The sequence below is a fragment of the Ranitomeya imitator genome, chromosome 1 (genome assembly GCF_032444005.1).
Source record: "Ranitomeya imitator isolate aRanImi1 chromosome 1, aRanImi1.pri, whole genome shotgun sequence".
Lineage (NCBI taxonomy): Eukaryota > Metazoa > Chordata > Amphibia > Anura > Dendrobatidae > Ranitomeya > Ranitomeya imitator.
In genome coordinates, this window is record NC_091282.1 from 809,492,742 (window position 1) to 809,517,337 (window position 24,596).

Below are 24,596 nucleotides of genomic sequence, written 5' to 3' on the forward strand. Positions count from 1 at the left end.
GTAAAAAAAAAATTAAAAAAAAATATTCCTAAATAATGAAAAAAAAAAAATATTATTCCCATAAATACATTTCTTTATCTAAATAAATAAAAAAAAACAATAAAAGTACATATATTTAGTATCACCGCGTCCGTAACGGCCCGACCTATAAAACTGGCCCACTAGTTAACCCCTTCAGTAAACACCGTAAGAAAAAAAAAAAAAAAAAAAACACGAGGCAAAAAACAACGCTTTATTATCATACCGCCGAACAAAAAGTGGAATAACAAGCGATCAAAAAGACAGATATAAATAACCATGGTACCGCTGAAAGCGTCATCTTGTCCCGCAAAAAACGAGCCGCCATGGGGGGGCGTGGCCAGCAGCTGAGGGAGCAGGACGTGTCTCCTCTGAGCTCCTCTGCTGGCTGAAACAATCTTACTTAATCTACAGCTTTACTCATCCATCCACTAAGCTAGAGGACGTTTTTTACCTCCCTGCAGGCCCAAAGGTCTTTTCTCATCGTTTCTGACCTTTAAACAGTCGTCTACTTAAGCTTCCTCCACTGAGGCCTACACGCGAATCTGAGGCCTGCTGGGGGACCTGGCCCCTCCCGCCGGTTCTGAGCTGAGCCCGGTGGAAAGGCTACATTGGGCTGCCCTGCGGTGGGAACCCCTCACCACCAACAACCATATCAAGGGACGGATCATCCATCAGGAGCGTTCTGTGAAGTTTGGAGGAGGTAGGAAGACCTAAGGGGGGTGCGCATTCTGCGGCTCCGTCGGAGGCACTTGCCGCCAATCCCCCCGACCTCCGAACTCGCTGCGACCTGGCCGCATACATCACCGTGGACGCACGCTGCCCCTGCCCCTCCGGGCTAGAAGCTCACCTGCTCAGGGAGTGATTTGGAGCTGCCGCGCTTTGTCCCCGGCTGGAGCCCGGCCGTCCGTCTGGGCCGCCGCTGTGGGCCTCGTGGAGAGACCATCGCGGGACGCCGCCATCTTGGGCGGTTCGCGGCCCTGAAGCGCGCCGCACCTAGGCGGCTTCGGAGAAGAGCGGGCCGCCTGCTTCCCGGGCGCGCTCCCCGCCCCGGCTCGTCACCCCTTCAGACTACCGCTCCTCAACTTGGAGCCCTCCGCGGTCTGGTGATTGCTGCGTGGTGCATCGCTGCCGCGCCCCGACCGTGGCGCCCTTTCAGAGTACCTGCGGGTTGGATCCTGCACATCTGCCGGCTCTTGTGCTGGGTGGGCTCATCGTCCACGGTGGCGCTCTGAGTCCCCCTTCGACCCAGCGGCTGTCTTGTGCGGGACGGCGAGTCCGGAGAGTGGTGAGTCAGACCTGGGGATCTCCCCCTGCGCCATCTTAGATTCTTCGTTGAGCACGGGGAGAGGCCCCTATCAGCCAAGCAGGGTCCGCTCAAGCTCTGGACTACTTTTTTGGCCCTTCTCTCCTGCTGCTGCCTGGGGGTGCGGGGTAGTGGTCGCTGTTATACACACTATATAAAGATCACCTACAAGTGAAGGTTTAGCACTGCTTCCCCCCCTCCACATTTCTGTGATCAGTGGGGCTCAGGACGGCCACACAGCAACCAAGAGCAAATTCACAGCTGGAGGTCCTGTGATATACAGTCCCTTGTTTGAGACCCCTACACTCAGATCATCTCTGAACATATTATTATTTTATTTTATTTAGTTTTTTCTTTTTATTTTTCCCTTTTATTCATTTTTTACTAAAAGCTGAGAGCGACACCTAGTGTTCAATCTGTTACACTTCACCTCGCACATCTATAGTGAGGAAGGCCTCCTCTGGGAGGGGAGCCTTTGATAACCTGCAATAACATAGAGATTCTGTGGTACTGCTACGCCACCTGCTGCAATATATCTCTCTTCTTAATTGAACATCATAGACAGTTTGGCGACAACCTTTTTCTTTACTAAACCTATGACAATGTTCATCTTGCTTCAACCACACTCACAGATATGCTGATCTAAAAGTAATTCTGGCGCACAGGTGGTGATTTCCCAAGCAAGCGCTATATTCAGCAAGAATGGTTAAAATTCATAAAGAGCGCTGCAAATCTTCTCTACCTGTTACAAAACAAGACAAGCAAAGTGACATGGAGAAATTCCTAAAACACAAGCCCTCGCTGGCTCGGTCTGCTCATAAGTCCTCTCGCTCCAACACCAAATCAGATGACCCTGTCGACGATCTAGATTCTAGCGATGACGCTTCAGGCAGTGACACCACCCAGATAGACTCTGGAGGAATTTCAAAATCTTTCCTCAAAAAGGCATTAATCCAAGCAATGAAACCACTGATCGCAGAGGTCTCTGGCCTAAGAGAAGATATACAACAAATCGGCAATAGGGTTGAATCCCTAGAAACCACCCAGTCTTCTAACAAAATAAAAGACCACCTGGACTTTCACAAATCCCAATTAAACATGGCTTCCCTAGCTATAGAGGATCAAGAAAACAGGAGTCGCCGTAAAAACATTAGAATTAAAGGGATTCTCGAAAGCGTCTCCAACGAAATACTTGAAAAATCAACCAGAGAAATATTTGCCTCCCTACTGCCTCAGGAACGATGTGACCAAATGGTCATTGAGAGGATCCATCGCTCGCTCAGACCCAAACCTAAACCAACGGATCCCCCAAGGGATGTGATATGTGGTCTTCTGAATTATTTGGATACCGCTGCAATTTTAAATGCTTCTAGAGATAACAAAAACTTATCCTACGAAGGTTCATTAATCCAGCTATATCAAGACCTAGCACCGTCGACTCTCGCCAAACGTAGGGTCTTGAAACCTCTCCTTGACACACTACGAGCAAATAAGATACTTTATAAATGGCTATTTCCCTTCAGCCTTGCTGCACATGGTGGAGGAAAGCAAGTCGTAATCCGTCATCCAGATGATCTCGCCAAAGTTTGGTCCACATTTGACATTGACGCAGTAGATGTCCCTTTTTGGCTGCCTTTGGACATGACACTTAATGTCCCCTCCAGTCTTCACCGGATCATGGCGAATGGTCGCCAGCCAAAAGGTCTGCATCTCTGAGACAGAACAAGTCTGGAACTAAAAAGAAACCACCTCCTTGAGTCACTTATGTGACGCTATTTCTTCTTGTTTTTTGATGGTCAGATAAACCTGAGCCCTCCATTGAGCTCGGTTCGTGTATTGCTTAAAACTTGTAAGGTCAATGGAACTATTTCCTTAACGATGCTTTTATTACAGATTTCATTGGTAGTAAATGTTCATACCTTGCTTACCACTTGTGCGCCTACAGTGGACTGTCCTGTTTGTTTGGGAGGATGTTTGTGGCCCCAGCCTCTGCCACAGATGGGATTTTTCTTTGTTTTATGTTACACTTTTCTCTCAAAAATGTTCTTATTGCGTTTATAGTTATTATGTTTGTTCAGTACATGTACACAGATGTTACTCTACTTTCTTTTAGAACCCATGACCGGTAGCGTCTCAGAATCAGCCACTGTGATTGTGGCTTCCTATAACGTGAAGGGCATGCGCTCACCAAGGAAAAGAGGGCAATTGATGAGATTCTTGAAATCCAAAAATTCTAGTGTCGCTTTTTTCCAGGAAACCCACTTCAAGAAAGATAGGACCCCTGACATGTCAAGGACACAATTCCCTACCTGGTACCATAGTACTGGCACCACAGCTTCGAGAGGGGTCAGTATAGCTTTTAAAAGAAACGTCCCTTTTACCTTGAAAGATACCCTATCAGATGCCGACGGGAGATACATAATGATAAAGGGACTTTTAGCCAACACGAAGGTTACCTTTTGCAACATTTATTCCCCAAACCAAAACCAAATTGGCTGGCTATGCCAGATATTAAATACCCTTAGACTATTTAAAGAAGGAATTTTAACCCAGCAATAGACTCTTCTTCAGGGAAATCTTCTATACCACAAAAAGCACTAAGAAAATTACACATCAATTTACAATCTTTAAATTTAATTGACCCATGGAGAACACTATACCCAACAACTAAAGACTTTACTTTTTTCTCCTCACCTCATAATAACTATCACAGACTAGACTACCTTTTAACCCAATCTTGTCATCTTCAGCTAGTGAAATCCGCAAAAATAGACGTTATATCCCTTTCAAACCATGCCCCGATTTTCCTGGAGATGAACATTAAATCACTCCCTCCTACTTCCTTTACCTGGACACTAAATGAGACCCTTCTTGGTACCAGCTCCTATGTAGCTAGATTTTCTACTTCCATCAACCTCTTCTTTAAGGAGAATTATCTTCCGGGCTCTCCCATGCCTCTGGTTTGGGAGACACACAAGGCGGTCATGAGAGGGGAATTTATATCCTTGGGTTCATATCTGAAAAAAGAACGGTCCAAAGAGGTAGGGGTAGGGTTGAGCGACCTTGACCATTTTAGAGTCGAATCGGGTTTCGCGAAACCCGACTATCTCAAAAGTCGAGTCGAGTGGAATCGGCCGATTATCGCGAAAAGTCGGGGATCGACCGAAACACGAAACCCAATGCAAGTCAATGGGGGAGCATAGTCGGCAGTGAGTAGAGGCCAGGAAAACATGTACAGAGCCCATTTTAATGGCAAAAACATCCATTCTTGTTACTGAAGCTTGTCAATCTTAATTTAGCTTATAATAATTGTAAGGCATTTGAAATTGGGGGTCATTTGGCTAAAGTTGTGGGGGGTAGGGTTGGTTCAAGTAATTAGTGGGCCCAGTAAATCTGGACCACGTCACGGCAGTGGAGCAGGGAGAGATAAGTATTTCAACTTTGCAAGTGCTGTGTTCCTGAGCAAGCAGGGAGGCCCCCTCGTTGGCATTGGCACTGGCACAGGGCCCCTCAAAGTACAGCGGTGTGTTTGCACGGCGGGGGCGCCTCCCACCGGCAGCAACACTTTTGCGTACTATGAGGGGCCCTGTGCCAGTGACGTCGCCAACGAGTATTCCTCCCCCCACCTGATGAAGGAACCTGCACCTTCATCTGCACCTTCCTCTTTGTCCCCGTGTAAGGTGGTATGGTATGCGGGAAGGGGGACCTAACTTTCAGCAGGGTCACAATCTTGCAGTGTAGCGTGCACGGGGAATGTTGCGTTATGGGTCAATGTACCAGCAGACTCATCTATCACTGGCTGGGCAATGGGCAGGATGAGGAGGAAACACAGATTTAGGCCCAAAGAATAAAGTGGGCTAAATGCAGTTCAAAATTGGTAACAGGACTAACCAGGGGGCATTGTTTTGTTCAGTGGAGGACAACTGGAATGAGAGGCTGACACAGAGAGTAGGCCCAAATCTGTAAGTAGTCTAAATGCAGTTCAAAATTGGCAAGAGTAGTAAACAGGCGGCACAGCTTTGTTCACTGTAGGAGAACAGCAAGGAGCGGCAGACACAGATAGAAGGCCCCAACCCAACTAGTAGGCCCACTGCAGTTTTAAAATTCCGATAGGCTGAAAACCAGATAATTGTAGGTCATTTTTTGTAAAGAGGACAGCTGTATTGAGTGGCGCAGCCAGACACTACAAGTAGGCCTTAAACCAAAAAGTTGGCTCGACGCTGGTTTAAAAAAGGTTACATGGGTACACGTTCTGCATTGTTGTGCTCAGTGGAGGACAATTGGAAGGAGGGACCGCAGAAAGACTTTGTAGGCGTAAAATTACAAAATAGGCTCTATGCAGCTTCAATTATGTGGCAACCTGGAGAACACCTTGGAGCGGCAGACACCGTCTCTACGACCCAGACCCAACTTGTAGGCCGAATGCAGTGTTGTTTTCAACAACTACTAAACGAGAGCCAGAAGATTGAAGCAATGGAGAGGCAACCTGGGGAACACCTTGGAGTGGAACACACCGTCTCTACACCCCATACCCAACTTGTAGGCCGAATGCAGTGCTGTTTTCAACAACTACTAAACGAGAGCCAGAAGATCGAAGCAATGGAGACGAAACCTGGGGAACACCTTAGAGTCGAACACACCGTCTCTACACCCCTGACCCAACTTGTAGGCCGAATGCAGTGTTGTTTTCAACAACTACTAAACGAGAGCCAGAAGATCGAAGCAATGGAGACGAAACCTGGGGAACACCTTAGAGTGGAAAACACCGTCTCTACACCCCTGACCCAACTTGTAGGCCGAATGCAGTGTTGTTTTCAACAACTACTAAACGAGAGCCAGAAGATCGAAGCAATGGAGAGGCAACCTGGGGAAAAACTTGGAGTGGAACACACCGTCTCTACACCCCTGACCCAACTTGTAGGCCGAATGCAGTGTTGTTTTCAACAACTACTTAAGAAGAACCAGAAGATCGAAGCAATGGAGAGGCAACCTGGGAAACACCTTGGAGTGGAACACACCGTCTCTACACCCCAGACCCAACTTGTAGGCCGAATGCAGTATTTTTTTCACCAACTACTAAACGAGAGCCAGAAGATTGAAGCAATGGAGAGGCAACCTGAGGAACACCTTGGAGTGGAACACACCGTCTCTACACCCCAGACCCAACTTGTAGGCCGAATGCAGTGTTGTTTTCAACAACTACTAAACGAGAGCCAGAAGATCGAAGCAATGGAGACGAAACCTGGGGAACACCTTAGAGTGGAACACACCGTCTCTACACCACAGACCCAACTTGTAGGCCGAATGCAGTGTTGTTTTCAACAACTACTAAACAAGAGCTTTAAGATTGAAGCAATGGAGAGACAACCTGGGGAACACCTTGGAGTGTAACACACCGTCTCTACACCCCATACCCAACTAGTAGGCAGAATGCAGTGTTGTTTTCAACAACTACTAAACGAGAGCTTTAAGATTCAAGCAATGGAGAGGAAACCTGGCGAACACCTTGGAGTGGAACACACCGTCTCTACACCCCAGACCCAACTTGTAGGTCGAATGCAGTGTTGTTTTCAACAACTACTAAACGAGCTTTAAGATTGAAGCAATGGAGAGGCAACCTGGGGAACACCTTGGAGTGTAACACACCGTCTCTACACCCCATACCCAACTAGTAGGCCGAATGCAGTGTTGTTTTCAACAACTACTAAACAAGAGCTTTAAGATTGAAGCAATGGAGAGGCAACCTGGGGAACACCTTGGAGTGTAACACACCGTCTCTACACCCCATACCCAACTAGTAGGCCGAATGCAGTGTTGTTTTCAACAACTACTAAACGAGAGCTTTAAGATTCAAGCAATGGAGAGGAAACCTGGCAAACACCTTGGAGTGGAACACACCGTCTCTACACCCCAGACCCAACTTGTAGGCCGAATGCAGTGTTGTTTTCAACAACTACTAAGCAAGAGCTATAAGATTGAAGCAATGGAGAGGCAACCTGGGGAACACCTTGGAGTGTAACACACTGTCTCTACACCCCATACCCAACTAGTAGGCCGAATCAGTGTTGTTTTCAACAACTACTAAACAAGAGCTTTAAGATTGAAGCAATGGAGAGGCAACCTGGGGAACACCTTGGAGTGTAACACACCGTCTCTACACCCCATACCCAACTAGTAGGCCTAATGCAGTGTTGTTTTCAACAACTACTAAACGAGAGCTTTAAGATTCAAGCAATGGAGAGGAAACCTGGAGAACACCTTGGAGCGGAAGACACCGTCTCTACAACCCAGACCCAACTTGTAGGCCTAATGCAGTGTTGTTTTCAACAACTACTAAACGAGAGCTAGAAGCTCGAAGCTATGGAGAGGAAACCAGGGGAACACCTTGGAGTGTAACACACCGTCTCTACACCCCATACCCAACTAGTAGGCCGAATGCAGTGTTGTTTTCAACAACTACTAAACAAGAGCTTTAAGATTGAAGCAATGAAGAGGCAACCTGGGGAACACCTTGGAGTGTAACACACCGTCTCTACACCCCATACCCAACTAGTAGGCCTAATGCAGTGTTGTTTTCAACAACTACTAAACGAGAGCCAGAAGATCGAAGCAATGGAGACGAAACCTGGGGAACACCTTAGAGTGGAACACACCGTCTCTACACTCCTGACCCAACTTGTAGGCCGAATGCAGTGTTGTTTTCAACAACTACTAAACGAGAGCTTTAAGATTCAATCAATGGAGAGGAAACCTGGAGAGGAAACCTGGAGAACACCTTGGAGCGGAAGACACAGTCTCTACAACCAAGACCCAACTTGTAGGCCTAATGCAGTGTTGCTTTCAACAACTACTAAACGAGAGCTTTAAGATTCAAGCAATGGAGAGGAAACCTGGAGAACACCTTGGAGCGGAAGACACCGTCTCTACAACCCAGACCCAACTTGTAGGCCTAATGCTGTGTTGTTTTCAACAACTACTAAACGAGAGCTTTAAGATTCAAGCAATGGAGAGGAAACCTGGAGAACACCTTGGAGCGGAAGACACCGTCTCTACAACCCAGACCCAACTTGTAGGCCTAATGCAGTGTTGTTTTCAACAACTACTAAACGAGAGCTAGAAGCTCGAAGCTATGGAGAGGAAACCAGGGGAACACCTTGGAGCGGCAGACACCGTTAGTAGGCCCTACCGAAGTAGTAGTAGTAGCCTCAAATTCCAATAGGCTGAAAACCAGACTATTGACGCTAAGCTTTTTTAAAAGGAGGACAGCTGTATTGAGTGGCGCAGACAGACACAGGTAGTAGGCCTTAAACACAACATTTGGCTCAATGCAGTTTAAAAAAGGTTACAGGGGTACACAGGCAGCATTGGTCTGTTCAGTGGAGAACAATTTCAATTATGGACCACAGACAGAGTTTGTATGCCTACTATTAAAAAAAGGATGCTCTATGCAATTTAAAATAGATTCCAGGGGTACACGGGCAGCAGTAGACAGGTCACTGGAGGACTAGTGGAAGGAGGGACCTCAGACAGGCGTAGTAGGCCTAACATAACAAAATTTGGCTGTAGGCACTTTTAAATTGGTTCCAGGGGTACACGGGCAGCAGTAGACAGGACACTGGAGGACTAGTGGAAGGAGGGACCGCAGACAGGCGTAGTAGGCCTAACATAACAAAATTTGGCTGTAGGCACTTTAAAATTGGTTCCAGGGGTACACGGGCAGCAGTAGACAGGTCAGTGGAGGACTAGTGGAAGGAGGGACCGCAGACAGGCGTAGTAGGCCTAACATAACAAAATTTGGCTGTAGGCACTTTAAAATTGGTTCCAGGGGTACACGGGCAGCAGTGGTCTGGTCAGTGGAGGACTAGTGGAAGGAGGGACCGCAGACAGGCGTAGTAGGCCTAACATAACAAAATTTGGCTGTAGGCACTTTAAAATTGGTTCCAGGGGTACACGGGCAGCAGTAGACCGGTCAGTGGAGGACTAGTGGAAGGAGGGACCGCAGACAGGCGTAGTAGGCCTAACATAACAAAATTTGGCTGTAGGCACTTTTAAATTGGTTCCAGGGGTACACGGGCAGCAGTAGACAGGTCTGTGGAGGACTAGTGGAAGGAGGGACCGCAGACAGGCGTAGTAGGCCTAACATAACAAAATTTGGCTGTAGGCACTTTTAAATTGGTTCCAGGGGTACACGGGCAGCAGTAGACAGGTCAGTGGAGGACTAGTGGAAGGAGGGACCGCAGACAGGCGTAGTAGGCCTAACATAACAAAATTTGTCTGTAGGCACTTTAAAATTGGTTCCAGGGGTACACGGGCAGCAGTAGACAGGTCAGTGGAAGACTAGTGGAAGGAGGGACCTGTTATGAACAGGTAATTCAGAACCACAATGGACCTTGAAGTTCAGAGCATTCAAAGTGACCTGACATTTACCAAAAACATATGACGAGCTCTGAGACGTGGAAACTCTGCTGACCGCAATCCCTAATCCTATCACGCCACACTAGAGGTAGCCGTGGATTGCGCCTAACGCTCCCTATGCAACTCGGCACAGCCTGAGAAACTAACTAGCCCTGAAGATAGAATAATAAGCCTACCTTGCCTCAGAGAAATTCCCCAAAGTTAAAGGCAGCCCCCCACATATAATGACTGTGAGTAAAGATGAAATACAAACACAGAGAAGAAATAGATTTAGCAAAGTGAGGCCCGACTTACTGAATAGACCGAGGATAGGAAAGATAGCTTTGCGGTCAACACAAAAACCTACAAACAACCACGCAGAGGGGCAAAAAGACCCTCCGCACCGACTAACGGTACGGAGGTGCTCCCTCTGCGTCTCAGAGCTTCCAGCAAGCAAGAAAAACCAATATAGCAAGCTGGACAGAAAATATAGCAACAAAAATAACATAAGCAGAACTTAGCTTATGCAGGATAGACAGGCCACAGGAACGATCCAGGAGGAAGCAAGACCAATACTAGAACATTGCCTGGAGGCCAGGATCAAAGCACCAGGTGGAGTTAAATAGAGCAGCACCTAACGACTTAACCTCATCACCAGAGGAAGGAAACTCAGAAGCCGCAGCACCACTCTCATCCACCAAAGGAAGCTTATAGACAGAACCAGCCGCAGTACCACCCACGACCACAGGAGGGAGCTTGGATACAGAATTCACGTAGTAGGCCTAACATAACAAAATTTGGCTGTAGGCACTTTAAAATTGGTTCCAGGGGTACACGGCAGCAGTGGTCTGGTCAGTGGAGGACTAGTGGAAGGAGGGACCGCAGACAGGCGTAGTAGGCCTAACATAACAAAATTCGGCTGTAGGCACTTGCAATTCTCTTGCAGGGGTACACAGGCAGCATTGGTGTTGTCAGCGGAGGCCGATTGTGATGAGTGTCTGCCAGTTAGTACTCCAAAAAAATAAATAGATGTTAATGTCTCGCATTACAACAAAACCAAAACACAAAAGGGTGGAATACTTAGGTACAGGGGTGGGCTACTCTACTGAGTTTTAGACCTAGTAATTTGGTGCTAATTATTGACTGGTGTAAATATAGGACACTGCCCCTGACTATGTTAAGTACCATCATACATGTCAACACAATGGTATTGTCAGTGGCAGGCATTGAATGATGTCAGCGCATAGACTAAACATTGGTGGAACTGTGAGAGATAATTGTGCAAGTGGTAGAGCAATGTTTGAGCTGGGGGGGAAGGGTAACTCTCTTGTGGCCGGCGGTACAGGCCTAGGGCCCCTCATGTTACAGCAGTGTGTCTCACGTTGGGTGCGCGCCACCACCACCAGAGACACTTTATTGTACTATGAGGGACCCAGTGGCAGTGCCGTCGACCAAAAGTGTGCACACCCACCTCTTCAGACAAACGGCACTCTCACGGGTGCTTGCGCCAAGTGGCGAGACCACGGCCCCTTGGGGGGAGTTTGGCCATTTAGGGAGGTGTAAACATGTCGTATGCTGGACAATCAGCTGCTGCAAATTACGCGATGGGAAAAGTCAGTCAGAGTAGTCCACAAGCAAGACCTTTTCATAGGAAAGCTAGGTGTCAGCCGGGGCAAGGTGGGGCAAAAGAATTCGAAATCCAGTTGTGGTTCATTTTAATGAAGGTTAGATCATCCACATTTTGGGTAGCCAGACGAGTCCTTTTTTCGGTTAATATCCTGCAGCACTGAATACTCTTTCTGATAGGACACTAGCTGCCGGGCAAGAAAGCTCCTGCAATGCATATTCTGCCAATTCTGGCCAGGTTGGGAATGACGGTTGAGGGAGAACATCGATAAGGGATGAAAAATAGTTAGTAACCATACTGGACAAATGTTGTCTCCTGTCACTTTGAATTGATGCTGCAGTACCTGTCCTGTCTGCGGTCATAGCAAAATCACTCCACAACCTGGTCAGAAAACCCCTCTGTCCAACGCCACTACTGATTTCTGCACCTCTAACACCTCTGGTGTGCTGCCCCCTGCAGCTCGTTTGAGAACGATCACGGGCGCTGTGTGATGGGAATGCCTGAAGCAAACGGTCAACAAGAGTTGATTGTTTGGTTGCTAATATTAGTTCCAAGTTCTCATGTGGCATAATATTTTGCAATTTGCCTTTATAGCGAGGATCAAGGAGGCAGGCCAACCAGTAATCGTCATCGTTCATCATTTTAGTAATTCGTGTGTCCCTTTTGAGGATACGTAAGGCATAATCCGCCATGTGGGCCAAAGTTCCAGTTGTCAAATCTGCGGTTGTGCTGGGTTGAGGGGCTGTTTCAGGCAAATCTACGTCACTTGTGTCCCTCAAAAAACCAGAACCCGGCCTTGCCACGCCACCAATTTCCAGTGGCCCCGGAAAAGCTTCCTCATTAAAAAAATACTCATCCCCATCAGCCTCCTCGTCCTCCTCCTCCTGTTCGCCCGCTACCTCGTCCTGTACACTGCCCTGACCAGACAATGGCTGACTGTCATCAAGGTTTTCCTCTTCCTCTGCTGCAGACGCCTGCTCCTTTATGTGCGTCAAACTTTGCATCAGCAGACGCATTAGGGGGATGCTCATGCTTATTATGGCGTTGTCTGCACTAACCAGCAGTGTGCATTCCTCAAAACACTGATATATACTCAAAATACTGTCTTGTATCTTCGACCACTGCACACCTGACAACTCCATGTCTGCCATACTACTGCCTGCCCGTGTATGTGTAACCTCCCACAAATACATAACAGCACGCCTCTGTTCGCACAGTCTCTGAAGCATGTGCAGTGTTGAGTTCCACCTTGTTGCAACGTCGATGATTAGGCGATGCTGGGGAAGGTTCAAAGACTGCTGATAGGTCTGCATACGGCTGGAGTGTACGGGCGAACAGCGATATGCGAGCAAAGTCTGCGCACTTTGGGGAGCAGGTCGGATAACCCCGGATAACTTTTCAGGAAGCACTGCACCACCAGGTTTAAGGTGTGAGCCAGGCAAGGAACGTGTTTCAGTTGGGAAAGGGAGATGGCAGCCATGAAATTCCTTCCGTTATCACTCACTACCTTGCCTGCCTCAAGATCTACAGTGCCCAGCCACGACTGTGTTTCTTTCTGCAAGAACTCGGACAGAACTTCCGCGGTGTGTCTGTTGTCGCCCAAACACTTCATAGCTAATACAGCCTGCTGACGCTTGCCAGTAGCTGCCCCATAATGGGACAACTGGTGTGCAACAGTGGCAGCTGCGGATGGAGTGGTTGGGCGACTGCGGTCTGTGGACGAGCTCTCGCTTCTGCAGGAGGACGAGGAGGAGGGGGTGCGAACGGCTACAGCCAACTGTTTCCTAGACCGTGGGCTAGGCAGAACTGTCCCAAAATTGCTGTCCCCTGTGGACCCTGCATCCACCACATTCACCCAGTGTGTCGTGATGGACACGTAACGTCCCTGGCCATGCCTACTGGTCCATGCATCTGTTGTCAGGTGCACCTTTGTACTCACAGATTGCCTGAGTGCATGGACGATGCGCTCTTTAACATGCTGGTGGAGGGCTGGGATGGCTTTTCTCGAAAAGAAGTGTTGACTGGGTAGCTCGTAGCATGGTACAGCATAGTCCATCAGGGCTTTGAAAGCTTCGCTTTCAACTAACCGGTAGGGCATCATCTCTAACGAGATTAGTCTAGCTATGTGGGCGTTCAAACCCTGTGTACGTGGATGCGAGGCTAAGTACTTCCTTTTTCTAACCAGAGTCTCATGTAGGGTGAGCTGGACTGGAGAACTGGAGATCGTGGAACTAGCAGGGGTGCCGGTGAACATGGCAGACTGAGAGACGGTTGGAGACGGTATTGTTGCCGCCGGTGCCCTAGATGCAGTGTTTCCTACTACGAAACTGGTGATTCCCTGACCCTGACTGCTTTGGCCTGGCAAAGAAACCTGCACAGATACTGCAGGTGGTGCGGAAAATGGTGGCCTTACAGTGACGGAAGGGATGTAGCGTTGCTGACTAGCTTCATTGGCCGAGGGTGCTACAACCTTAAGGGACGTTTGGTAGTTAGTCCAGGCTTGCAAATGCATGGTGGTTAAATGTCTATGCATGCAACTTGTATTTAGACTTTTCAGATTCTGACCTCTGCTTAAGGTAGTTGAACATTTTTGACAGATGACTTTGCGCTGATCAATTGGATGTTGTTTAAAAAAATGCCAGACTGCACTCTTTCTAGCATCGGATCCCTTTTCAGGCATTGCTGACTGAGCTTTAACCGGATGGCCACGCTGTCCTCCAACAGGTTTTGGCTTTGACACGCGTTTTGGGCCAGATACGGGCCCGGCAGATGGAACCTGTTGCGATGTTGATGCCTGCTGCGGCCCCTCCTCCTCCGCTTCAGAACTACTGCCGCCTGCACCCTGTTCCCCCAATGGCTGCCAATCGGGGTCAACAACTGGGTCATCTATAACCTCCTCTTCTAGCTCGTGTCCAACTTCATCTGTGTCACCATGTAAGTCGGTGGTATAGCGTTCGTGACGGGGCACCATAGTCTCATCAGGGTCTGATTCTGGATCAGTACCCTGCGAGGGCAATGTTGTGGTCTGAGTCAAAGGACCAGCATAGTAGTCTGGCTGTGGCTGTGCATCAGTGCACTCCATGTCAGATTCGACTTGTAATGGGCATGGCCTGTTAACTGTTTCACTTTCTAAGCCAGGGACGGTATGTGTAAAGAGCTCCATGGAGTAACCCGTTGTGTCGCCTGCTGCATCCTTCTCTGTTGCTGTTTTTGCTGAAGAGGACAAGGAAGCGACTTGTCCCTGACCGTGAACATCCACTAACGACGCGCTGCTTTTACATTTAGCAGTTTCAGAAGAGGAGGCAAAAGAGCTAGAGGCTGAGTCAGCAAGGTAAGCCAAAACTTGCTCTTGCTGCTCCGGCTTTAAAAGCGGTTTTCCTACTCCCAGAAAAGGGAGCGTTCGAGGCCTTGTGTAGCCAGACGATGAACCTGGCTCCACAGCTCGAGACTTAGGTGCTATATTGTTTTTCCCACGACCACCCGATGCTCCACTACCACTACCATCATTACCAGCTGGCAATGAATGCCCACGGCCACGACCTCTTCCACCAGACTTCCTCATTGTTTTAAAAACGTCACCAAACTAACAGTATTTGTTACTGTCAAACAACTTACAAGGTGAACTCTAACTTCTGTATGATTTAGATATCCCTTAATAGGTGGGTGAGACCGCAAGGAAAATCAGGCACGATGTTACACACTCTGTTTTCTGTGGCACCAAATGAGAGAGATGCCACACACGCAGGACTGTCACTCAAGCACAAAGGCCAATATTAATCTCCCACTGTTTTTTTTTTTTCAGGGAGAATTTAGAAACCAAATTAAAAAAAAAAAAAAACACTAGGCTTTCTATGGCCCACTATTTAAGAGAGATGGCACACTCAGGACTGGCACACAAGCAGAAAGCCAATATTAATCTCCCACTGTTTTTTAATTTTTTCAGGGAGAATTTAGAAACCAAATTAAATGAAACAAAAACACTAGGCTTTCTATGGCCCACTATTTAAGAGAGATGGCACACTCAGGACTGGCACACAAGCAGAAAGGCCAATATTAATCTCCCACTGTTTTTTTTTTCAGGGAGAATTTAGATACCAAATTAAAAAAAAAAACTAGGCTTTCTATGGCCCACTATTTAAGAGAGATGGCACACTCAGGACTGGCACACAAGCAGAAAGGCCAATATTAATCTCCCACTGTTTTTTTTTTCAGGGAGAATTTAGAAACCAAATTTAAAAAAAAACAAAAACACTAGGCTTTCTATGGCCCACTATTTAAGAGAGATGGCACACTCAGGACTGGCACACAATCAGAAAGGCCAATATTAATCTCCCACTGTTTTTTTTTTTCAGGGAGAATTTAGATACCAAATTAAAAAAAAAACACTAGGCTTTCTATGGCCCACTATTTAAGACAGATGGCACACTCAGGACTGGCACACAAGCAGAAAGGCCAATATTAATCTCCCACTGTTTTTTTTATTTTTCCAGGGAGAATTTAGAAACCAAATTAAAAAAAAAAACACTAGGCTTTCTATGGCCCACTATTTAAGAGAGATGGCACACTCAGGACTGGCACACAAGCAGAAAGGCAAATATTAATCTCCCACTGTTTTTTTTTTCCAGGGAGAATTTAGATACCAAATAAAAAAAAAAAAAACTAGACTTTCTATGGCCCAATATTTAAGAGAGATGGCACACTCAGGACTGGCACACAAGCAGAAAGGCCAATATTAATCTCCCACTGTTTTTTTTATTTTTTCAGGGAGAAGTTAGAAACCAAATAAAAAAAAAACAAAAACGGGGCTTTCTATGGCCCACTATTTAAGAGAGATGGCACTCTCAGGACTGGCACACAAGCAGAAAGGGCAATATTAATCTCCCACTGTTTTTTTTTTTTTTCAGGGAGAAGTTAGAAACCAAATTTAAAAAAAAAAAACACGAGGCTTTCTATGGCCCATTATTTAAGACAGATGGCACACTCAGGACTGTCCTACAATTACTATCTCCCTGCAGTAATCTCAGCCAGGTATGGCAGGCAGCAATAACAAGGAGTGGACTGCTGCACAAATTAAATCAAAAGTGTGGACAAACAAAAAAGATAGCTGTGCAGAAAGGAAGGAACAACAGGATTTGTGCTTTGAAAAAAGCAGTTGGTTTGCACAGCGGCGTACACACAGCAATGCAGCTATCAGGGAGCCTTCTAGGGCAGCCCAATGAGCTACAGCGCTGAGGAAAAAAAATGTAGCTTCCACTGTCCCTGCAAACAAAAGGTGGTGTTGGACAGTGGAAATCGTTACAGCACAAGCGGTTTGGTGGTTAATGGACCCTGCCTAATGCTATCCCTGCTTCAGACGAAGCGGCAGCAACCTCTCCCTATGCTCAGATCAGCAGTAGTAAGATGGCGGTCTCCGGGAACGCCTCTTTATAGCCCCTGTGACGCCGCAGACAGCAAGCCAATCACTGCAATACCCTTCTCTAAGATGGTGGGGACCAGGACCTATGTCATCACGCTGCCCACACTCTGCGTCCACCTTCATTGGCTGAGAAATGGCGCTTTTAGCGTAATTGAAACGCGACTTTGGCGCGAAAGTCGCGTACCGCATGGCCGACCCCACACAGGGGTCGGGTCGGGTTTCGTGAAACCCGACTGTGCCAAAAGTCGATGACTTTTGAAAATGAATGATCCGTTTCGCTCAACCCTAGGTAGGGGCTATTCTGCACCAGATCAATTCTGTGGAAAAGATGCACAAACGCTCTCAGACAAATAAAGCTCAGAATGATCTCATCTCACTCAGAAGATCCTTAAAAGATCTTTTGAACATACACTCCGCTATGATATACATGAGAAGCCAACAGAAGTTTTATCTTCATGGAAATAGAGGGAGCAAACTCATGACTTCTCTTCTGAGAAAACGCAGTGGACGTACTTTTATCACACAGTTGACCAAGGACATTGCCAATGAATTTAAGCAATTTTACGAGAACCTTTATAACCTGGAGGTTCCAGAGGACATGGGTGAGCCCGGGGCAGCCTTAGATAAAATAGATACATTCCTCTCCTCTTTGAGACTTCCCTCATTATCTTTAGATGACATTTCTTGCTTAACAGCCCCAATTACCCCGGAAGAGGTATTAGAGACCCTATCCAGTATTCCCAATGGAAAGGCTCTGGGTCCTGATGGCCTCCCATTCACCTACTATAAGAAATTAGTACAACCCCTGCTACCCCATATAGTTACATTATTTAATTCTTTTTTGATGGGACAATCCCCCCCGAAACAAGCTCTAGAAGCTTACATCACAGTTTTACCAAAAGAAGGTAAGGATCCCAACCTGTGCTCTAGCTATAGGCCTATCTCTCTTCTCAATACTGATATGAAACTATGGGCTAAACTTTTGGCGACTAGACTAGGTAATATACTTCCCAGAATAATTAACTCGGACCAGGCGGGTTTTGTGCGTGGGAGGGAGGGCAGGGACAATTCGGCCAAAGCTCTTCAATCCATAATGTATGCTAGACGGCGAAATTTGCCACTTACTCTCTTGTCTACCGACGCCGAGAAGGCATTTGATAGGGTAAGCTGGAGATATATGGAGAGGGTATTACACAGGTTTGGTTTTCCACCCCAGTTTATTACAGCGGTCTTCTCCTTGTACTCCTTTCCCACTGCCAGAGTCCGGGTGAATGGTGTTTTATCCGACGGGTTTAATATTAACAATGGTACCAGGCAGGGATGTCCCCTATCCCCTTCCTTGTTCGTATTGGTCATCGAAACTCTCATACAGAGAATTAGACAGGAGGCTCAGATCCAGGGATTACGGATAGGTAAAATAGAGATAAAAACACTGGCATTTGCGGATGATCTGCTCTTCCTGGTCTCTAATCCTCTCAATGCATTCCCAATTATCCTCAATATACTCAACCATTTTGGCAAACTCTCAAATTTCAAAATTAACAATACAAAATCGGAAACACTTAATATAACTCTATCAGCCACTCAACTTTCTACTCTACGAAAACTAGCCCCCTTCTCCTGGTCCACATCCTCTTTAAAGTATTTGGGTATCTGGATCACTAGGGACCCCACAGACCTATTCAGATCTAATTTCTCCCCCCTAATAAAACAACTTGAAACATTGATGAAATCATACAATCTTCCCACTTTATCATGGATAGGACGTATTAACGTGATTAAAGCTTACATTATGCCTATCCTATTGTATTCCATGAGTATGGTACCTATTCGTCTTCCCCTCACATTCTTTAAAAACATAAGGTCCTCAATAATTAAATTTGTATGGAAAAATAAGCCATCTAGGCTACCTTTCAAATTGTTAACATGTCCCGCTTCTTGTGGAGGTCTGGGACTACCGGACCCCTATATATTTTACAAAGCTTTCCACCTTAGTAGATGGCTGAGAATAGTAATTGGCCTGGAGAGGGGCTCGTCGGACATGCTTGACGCGGCCTTGCTGGACAATGGGGGGATACCACTTTTGTGGTCGCACTCGAAACCAACGACTTCATTGGGTTTGGACGACATAACTTTAGCTACCCTCCATGTTAGACGGACAGTTTTGAAAGAACTTCCATCAGACTCATTCCCTTCATCCTTAACACCCATCGCAGTTATTCCCTATCTGGTTAATCCTGATTTTAAGGATCATACAATTTATGGTCAAAGCTCCCTACGGATTCCCTCACTAGCCTCTATGAAGGTAAAATTCTTAACAACAACATCTTGCCTAGCAATACCACGAAGTCTCCAAAAAATTTTCTGCAGGTACTCCACACTAAACGTATTCTTACAGAATTTAGAGAAAGGTTCCCTCAAAAGTCAAATTGGTCGTGGCTGGAACTCATGCTCAAAACGGGCTCAGCTAGATATAAAATTATATCTCGCTCGTATTACCAACTTGTTGCCCCCTCTCAACCCTTTAAACCATCTTTTATTTATTCCTGGGAATCTGAACTTAATTTCAGCTTCTCAGAGGACCAGATCTCCAAAATGTTGAAGTCTGCCAGGGGGTTCTCTCGATGCATCTTGTTGCAGGAAAGTGCATATAAGATACTAACCAGATGGCATTTGACGCCGGTCAAACTCTAACACTTAGGTTTAGCGGATTCTGACTTGTGCTGGTGATGCCGGGTTGCCCAGGGAAACCATACACATATATTTTGGGAATGCGTGGGGATTAGGGACTTCTGGGAGGAAGTAAATCTAACGCTTAAGAAGCTAAAGCTAATTAAAACTGACCTACTGGCGGTTGAAGCCGTCCTCTCGTGCCCCAAAAATAATTTTAAACCCAATAGGCACGGCCTTTTACCCTTGATGCTCAGTGCTGCAAAACATTTAATAACCATCCATTGGAAAAGTGCATCCCCACCAACACAAAGTGAGTGGTTCAACAAAATTGACCACATTTATAGAATGGAGGAATTATCGAGCTGGGAGACGCATGCCCATGATCGTTTTGTTTTGAACTGGCTTCCATGGAGAACATTTCGTTCAGTCGCTCCTTAATATTGCTATATATGTTATCTTAATACCGAGAATATATGCTACCGCACTGTTTGTTTTCAAGTACTACAACCACATGTACTAGAACTGTTATGTTTATTGTTCCCCCCCGTCCCCCTTTTTCCTACTGTTACTCCTTAAGCCCCTCCCCCCCTCCCTTCTCCTAACCCTTCCTCCTTTCCCCCCTCCTTTTCCCTTCCCTCTCTTTCCAATCCCCAAAGTTGGTAGGCTGGATTCGCTTGCTGCTATTGTTATGATTTATTCGCTTATCTTAACTTTACTTGCATGTAACGTTTCCGACCTTTATTCTAAATAAAGAATTTACAAAAAAAAAAACAAGCCGCCATACAGCATCATCAGCAAAAAAGTAAAAAAGTTATAGTCCTGAGAATAAAGCGATGCAAAAATAATTATTTTTTCTATAAAATAGTTTTTATCGTAAAAGCGCCAAAGCATAAAAAAATGATATAAATGAGGTGTCGCTGTAATCGTACTGACCCAAAGAATAAAACTGCTTTATCAATTTTACCAAACGCGGAACGGTATAAACGCCTCCCCCAAAAGAAATTCATGAATGGCTGGTTTTTGGTCATTCTGCCTCACAAAAATCGGAATAAAAAGCGATCAAAAAATGTCACGTGCCCGAAAATGTTACCAATAAAAACGTCAACTTGTCCCGCAAAAAACAAGACCTCACATGACTCTGTGAACCAAAATATGGAAAAATTATAGCTCTCAAAATGTGGTAATGCAAAAAATATTTTTTGCAATAAAAAGCGTCTTTCAGTGTGTGACGGCTGCCAATCATAAAAATCCGCTAAAAAACCCGCTATAAAAGTAAATCAAACCCCCCTTCATCACCCCCTTAGTTAGGGAAAAATTAAAAAATGTATTTATTTCCATTTTCCCATTAGGGCTAGGGCTAGGGTTAGGGTTAGGGTTAGGGCTAGGGTTAGGGTTAGGGCTAGGGTTAGGGCTAGGGTTAGGGTTAGGGCTAGGGTTAGGGCTAGGGCTAGGGTTAGGGTTAGGGCTAGGGTTAGGGTTAGGGCTAGGGTTAGGGCTAGGGTTAGGGCTAGGGTTATAGCTACAGTTTGGGTTGGGGCTAAAGTTACAGTTAGGGTTTAGATTACATTTACAGTTGGGAATAGGGTTGGGATTAGGGTTAGGGGTGTGTCAGAGTTAGAGGTGTGGTTAGGGTTACCGTTGGAATTAGGGTTAGGGGTGTGTTTGGATTAGGGTTTCAGTTATAATTGGGGGGTTTTCCAAAACTGGGGGCTAAAAAATAATTTTTGTGGAAAAAAAAAAGATTTTTTATTTTTACGGCTCTGCGTTATAAACTGTAGTGAAACACTTGGGGGTTCAAAGTTCTCACAACACATCTAGATAAGTTCCCTGGGGGGTCTAGTTTCTAATATGGGGTCACTTGTGGGGGGTTTCTACTGTTTAGGTACATTAGGGGTTCTGCAAACGCAATGTGACGCCTGCAGACCAATCCATCTAAGTCTGCATTCCAAATGGCACTCCTTCCCTTCCGAGCCCTCCCATGCGCCCAAACGGTGGTTCCCCCCAACATATGAGGTATCAGCGTACTCAGGACAAATTGGACAACAACTTTTGGGCTCGAATTTCTCCTCTTACCCTCGGGAAAATACAAAACTGGGGCTAAAAAGTAATTTTGGGGGGAAAGATTTTTTTTTAATTTTCACGGCTCTGCGTTACAAACTGTAGTGAAATACTTGGGGGTTCAAAGCTCTCACAACACATCTAGATGAGTTCCTTAGGGGGTCTAGTTTCCAAAATGGTGTCACTTGTGGGGGGTTTCTACTGTTTAGGTACATTAGGGGCTCTGCAAATGCAATGTGACACCTGCAGACCATTCCATCTAAGTCTGCATTCCAAATGGAGCTCCTTCCCTTCCGAGCCCTCCCATGCGCCCAAACAGTGGTTCCCCCCCACATATGGGGTATCAGCGCACTCAGGACAAATTGGACAACAAATTTTGGGGTCCAATTTCTCCTGTTACCCTCGGGAAAATACAAAACTGGGGGCTAAAAAATAATTTTTGTGGGAAAAAATTTTTGTTTTATTTTTACGGCTCTCCATTATAAACTTCTGTGAAGCCCTTGGTGGGTCAAAGCGCTCACCACGCATCTAGATAAGTTCCTTAGGGGGTCTACTTTCCAAAATGGTGTCACTTGTGGGGGGTTTCTACTGTTTAGGTACATTAGGGGCTCTGCAAACGCAACATTGTGTCTCATCTCAATTCCTGTCAATTTTGCATTGAAAAGTCAAATGGCGCTCCTTCCTTTCCGAGCTCTCCCATCCGCCCAAACAGTGGTTTACCCCCACATATGGGGTATCAGCGTACTCAGGACAAATTGTCCAACAACTTTTGGTGTCCAATTTCTTCTCTTACCCTTGGAAAAATAAAAAATTGGGGGCGAAAAGATAATTTTTGTGAAAAAATATGATTATTTATTTTTATGGTTCTACATTATAAACTTCTGTGAAGCACTTGGGGGATCAAAGTGCTCACCACACCTCTAGATAAGTTCCTTAGGGGGTCTACTTTCCAAAATGGTGTCACTTGTGGGGGGTTTCAATGTTTAGGCACATCAGGGGCTCTCCAAACGAAACATGGCGTCCCATCTCAATTCCAGTCAATTTTGCATTGAAAAGTCAAATGGCGCTCCTTCGCTTCCGAGCTGTGCCATGCACCCAAACAGTGGTTTACCCCCAGATGTGGGGTATTGGCGTACTCAGGACAAATTGTCCAACAATGTTTGTGGTCCATTTTCTCCTGTTACCCTTGGTAAAATAAAACAAATTGGAGCTGAATTAAATTTTTTGTGAAAAAAAGTTAAATGTTCATTTTTATTTAAACATTTAAAAAATTCCTGTGAAACACCAGAAGGGATAATAAACTTCTTGAATGTGGTTTTGAGCACCTTGAGGGGTGCAGTTTTTAGAATGGTGTCACACTTGGGTATTTTCTATCATATAGACCCCTCAAAATGACTTCAAATGAGATGTGGTCCCTAAAAAAAAATGGTGTTGTAGAAATGAGAAATTGCTGGTCAACTTTTCACCCTTATAGCTCCCTAACAAAAAAAAAATTTTGGTTCCAAAATTGTGCTGATGTAAAGTAGACATGTGGGAAATGTTACTTATTAAGTATTTTGTGTGACATATCTCTGTGATTTAATTGCATAAAAATTCAAAGTTGGAAAATTGCGAAATTTTCATAATTTTCGCCAAATTTCTGTTTTTTTCACAAATAAACGCAGGTACTATCAAAGAATTTTTACCATTGTCATGAAGTACAATATGTAATGAGAAAACAGTGTCAGAATCACTGGGATCCTTGAAGCGTTCCAGAGTTATAACCTCATAAAGGGACAGTGATCAGAATTGTAAAAATTGGCCCGATCACTAACGTGCAAACCACCCTTGGGGGTAAAGGGGTTAAAAATGGTGCTGATGTAAAGCCAACATGAGGGAATGTTACTTAATGACTTATGTAGTATGACTGGATTAAAAGGATAATCAGTTTGAAAAATGATAATTTTTAGAATGTTTTGACAAATGTAATTTTTTTGTAAATAAAAGCAGGAAATATTGACAAATTTACCATTAAAGTACAATGTGTCACAAAAAACAGTCTAAAAATCAATGAGATCTGTTGAAGCGTTCTAGACTTACAACCACATAAGTGACACTGGTCAGATTTGAAAAATGTAGCCCAGTCACTAAGGGGTTAAAGTTAGACAGATTTATAAGTGAAAAAAGAGTGAAACACCAACAAATCTGGCATTTTAAGACTGGCTAGTCAAGTTTGCACATAGAATTAGTATTTATTAACCTGTCCAAATATATTGTAATGGAACACTGAATATAACTGAAAAAAACTGAAAAGGTTTTTAACCCCTTCATGACCATGGGATTTTTCGTTTTTCCGTGTTCGTTTTTCACTCCCCTCCTTCCCAGAGCCATAACTTTTTTATTTTTCCGTCAATTTGGCCATGTGAGGGCTTATTTTTTGCGGGACGAGTTGTACTTTTGAACGACATCATTGGTTTTAGCATGTCGTGTACTAGAAAACGGGAAAAAAATTCCAAGTGCCGTGAAATTGCAAAAAAAGTGCAATCCCACACTTGTTTTTTGTTTGGCTTTTTTGCTAGGTTCACTAAATGCTAAAACTGAGCTGCCATTATGATTCTCCAGGTCAGTACGAGTTCATAGACACCTAACATCACTAGGTTATTTTTTATCTAAGTGGTGAAAAAAAATTCCAAACTTTGCTAAAAAAAAAAAAAAAATTGCGCCATTTTCCGATACTCGTTGCGTCTCCATTTTTCGTGATCTGGGGTCGGTTGAGGGCTTATTTTTTGCGTGCCGAGATGACGTTTTTAATGATAGCATTTTGGTGCAGATACATTCTTTTGATCGCCCGTTATTGCATTTTAATGCAATGTCGCGGCGACCAAAAAAACGTAATTCTGGTGTTTCGAATTTTTTTCCCGCTACTCTGTTTAGCGATCAGGTTAATGCTTTTTTTTAATTGATAGAGCGCGGCGATACCAAATATGTGTAGATTTGATATTTTTTTTATTGATTTATTTTGATTGGGGCGAAAGGGGGGTGATTTAAACTTTTATATTTTTTTTATTTTTTTAACATTTTTTTCAACTTTTTTTTTTACTTTTGCCATGCTTCAATAGCCTCCA

At 45.2% G+C, this 24,596-nt stretch overlaps 1 long non-coding RNA gene across 1 annotated transcript in view; it reads right to left on the bottom strand.

The window, feature by feature from the left end:
- Nucleotides 1-24,596, bottom strand: part of LOC138649136 (uncharacterized) — a 263,601-nt gene that overhangs the window by 43,436 nt on the left and 195,569 nt on the right. The window lies entirely within an intron of this gene.